Below are 3,911 nucleotides of genomic sequence, written 5' to 3'. Positions count from 1 at the left end.
CCTACAGAGTGGGGGCAGGGGCCGAGTCCCAGGGAGGGGCGCTGGGTGAGGGATGGGGGTGGGCAGAGGAGGCCCTGCCCAGGGTGCGCTGCCACCCTTTGGGACTCGCTTGCCCAAGGCTCGGGCCAGCCTGGGCCACTCGGGCCACCGGTGAGGGGGGCAGGGCAGCGAGTAGGGTTGAGGGGGTGGCGTTGGCACCTCCGGTGGAGCTGGGGTGCCCCCTTTCCTTGGCATGTGAAGGCCAGCCCTTCATCCCCGACCCCTTGGTATGAGTTGATGCCCAGGCACCGCGAGGGTATTTCCTCTGACTTTTTCACCTCCCCTCCTCCCTGTCCCCCAGAGACTTGCATCATCACTTCCTAAATTATATCCTAGTGCCCCATTTGCTTTTAGGAAGCTGTTCACACGTCACTTATTTTTAGAAATCAAGCCCAGAATCTAGGTGGGGGTAAAGTTATAAGACTGTTGAGGTATCATCTTTATTTAAAACATGTTTCCGAAGATCTGTAAAATTTCCTTGTTCAAAGAAAAATCTCAAGTCAGCCTGGCTTGGGAACGTGAGAGCCAATTCGCTCAATTGGCTCAAATTCCCTTCTCTTTCAGGTTTTTGTTTTTTTTTAAATGATAAAATATTCACATTGGCCAGTCTATATTATTATTGGTCAATAATATTATATATTATTACTTATATTATTAATCTGTGTTAGACTAGAAAGATATGAGGTGGAAAATCAACTTTCATAGTTGAGATTCTCCTTAGAACACTAAGTTTCATAGATTGTCACCTCTCTTACCTAACAGGTGCCTTCATCTTAAACTTTATAATTCTAGCTGTATTGTAAGGAAACTAGAGACTTTGAAGGCCAACTTTGTGATTGAGACCTTTTTTCTTTTTGTTTTATTTTCCAAAGACTTGATTTATTTGGAATTGCATAGAGGCAGTAAGGAAATGATTATTTCTGATGAAGATATCTTGGGAAGATGTATTGAAGTATTTTATCTTTGCTATCTTTCAGGTAGATCTTAGGAATGGTTAAGGTGGAGATTAAGGCTATGATTTTGGGAGTGCCAGAGAAAGATTAGAAAGTGGATCTTAATGTAGCTTTCTGTGGAATTCTTCAAATTCAAGGGTTATGACAAAAAAATAGGGTCTCATTTTCTCATCTTTCTGCCTTTATCAAAAATTTTCTGGTGGAAAGACAGTAAAAAAATAAGTTGAGCATTACTAAAAGTTCTGAAGATGTCAAAATATCTTAGATTTTATAATCTTTTCTTCTTTTTGATTTGAAAATAATACTTGGTGTTTTCTACCAAGTGCTATCTTGGACAATCTGATTCCCACAGGAATCTTACGAAGTAGGAACTATTATCTCTTTATAGGTGGGGGAACTGAGGATTAGAGAGTGTGGATAACTTGCCTCTTACATACAGGGAGTTTAGGGTGGAGCTGGTGAGCTCTTCACAGTGCTTAGTACCATCTTGTTTATGACATCAGTCTCTAGCCCTGGAAAAATCTGGTGTCACAAGCCTCAGATTGTAACTCATTATAAGAAAACATGTGGCTCTAAGAAAGTAACTGCCAGTGGTAGCTAATGCCCGGGATGTAGCAGAGGTCTATTTCCTAGCAACGTGTCCTTGTGACCATTATCATGAGTGGAACCCTTTGTTGAAAGATATATCAAGACTCAAACTAAGGAATTGGAATAGCCTTTTACCTTTAGTCAGTGGAGTTCTCTAAGTAATGCCAAGAGAATTTTTGGCAGTAGCAGGCAGAGAGGGATAGTTTCACTGATGCCATACTTGACCTATAAGCAACCAGGACTACTTTTTTGATACTTTTATTCTGGCACTTTTTATGAATTGCAATTTGCCTAACAGGAGTAGTGACCACAAAACTTAATATTTTTTATGGTGAAAAGTGTTCTTTTTAATGTGTAATGTTTTAGCTTTTCCTAAAGGTATTTGTAGGCACATGTGTAGTTTGCATTTTATACCAAATTATAATGAAATTGCTGCCTAGTTTCTATCATATCATCACTGACTTTGAATATGTTTCTTTTATTGCATGGGTGACATATTATGTTCACTGAGTAAACGTAGAGTATATTCAAATATTTGAGTGCCTCTGATATAACGGTGGACAAAGGGGCACTTGGCCCCATCCTCTGGGAGCAGGGGACATAGAGAAGTAAACTGACAGTTATAATAAAGTGTCTTACGATTGGTATAGGGTATGATGGGAGGGGCACCTATCCTGGAGATGATGTGGAGGTAAAGGAAGGTAGTTTGGAGGAAGTGACAGCAGCCTAGACCTGCAAGAGAGAATGGAAATAGGGAGAAGAGTGTTTCTTTCAGGCAGGTGAAGGCGTGGATGTGAGAGAGAGTATTACACATTTGAGGAACTGAAAGTTCACTGGGGTCAATTTGTAGACTGTGAAGGAGTATCACCTAGAGCTGAAGCTTAGATGGTGAGATCAGTTGTTGATGCGAGGCCCTATAGGTAACGCTTGGGACTTTGGACTTTTATACTGAGTGCTTTTATCCTGGGGAGCTATTGAAGAACCTTGAGTGGGCAGTGATATGATTTTTTTTTAATGTGAAAGATTATTGGATCACCTTGAGAGTGGTCTAGGTGCATGGGTATGATTTTGTGTGTCTGTATGAATATGGTATATGTATGTGGGGTGTTGCCAGAGGTATGGAAAACTTGTCAGGAGTAATGCAGGCCAGTGATGATAGTGGCCAGGGAGAATTAAGAGAAATAGATGCGAAAGCCATTAAAGAGAGGTATCTTTTGCCTTTTCCCTTCATGAAAATGAAGGTGAGTCTAAAACCTTTAGTCAGCATTGCACTCTGGAAGCTGTCAGTCTATAAAGTCAGCTAGCAGGGCCCACACCCAGCCCTTTGCAGAGGAGCCGCTCATCAAAATATTCTGGCACCAGTAGACTACAGGCATTTCCTTTAGGATTGCTTTTCTCTCCAATGACTTAGGCTGCAGGATTTGCTATCCATCATTGTCCAGTCAGTATACCAATCAGTGGGGTTTGGTTAAATAGGAGAGCTTTTAGGTCTTTCCTATGGGAATGCAGCAAGAAAGAATGCCAAGAGAGGCGTAAACTTAAATGTGTTGGTGCTTAGAATACATAGTCTCTAGTTCTCTCTCTCTTGATTTATATTGTGTAATTGTGTGCAGGTAATTAAGTTACCATTTTATAGAGAGATCATCTCTCCATTGGGAAACTTTGCTACCTTGAAAGTTGTTGAAGATTGACCTGTTATAAAACTTGGAAGTAGTTTGTATAATACACACAATGTTTTTAGGGTTAAACAGGTTTTTTCCCCCCGTGAGATAGGAACTTAAAACTTTCAGTGAGATATGAGCATTTTCTTGGCTTATTTTAGGCAATCAGTCAGTAATCGTGCAAAATACATATTAATTTATAGTTGTCAAATCTGAAATTAAAGTCAATTAGTACATTTTCTTTAGTTGAAATGCATACATACACAGCACTTTTAAACTATACAGATATAAGTGGTATTAGTTAAGCTACATTTTAAATTGTTAACACATTTAAAATGTACTGAGGCACATAGATTTTTCAGATATTTTCAAAAGTTGTTTAAAGAGTAGACCTAGAATATTATAAAAAGACTAAGATAATAAGAATATACTGAGCATAATATAGGATAATAGAAAGGGTAATTAGGTAGATGGGGAAAGATGGACTTTTTTCCCTCATTTTACTCATTAAGTGCAATTACTATTGATATTCTGCTTTTACAATTGGGAAAAAAATCCCTATTGCAATGTAATATGAAAACTTTGAGAATTACTTTCATAGATAAGTTTAGGGTAGACATAAAAATTCAGTCTGGTATTTAGGGAATAATAGAATATTTAAATATGGGAT

The sequence above is a fragment of the Pteropus alecto genome, unplaced genomic scaffold, assembly GCF_000325575.1.
Source record: "Pteropus alecto unplaced genomic scaffold, ASM32557v1 scaffold202, whole genome shotgun sequence".
Lineage (NCBI taxonomy): Eukaryota > Metazoa > Chordata > Mammalia > Chiroptera > Pteropodidae > Pteropus > Pteropus alecto.
This window is presented reverse-complemented; position numbering follows the sequence as displayed.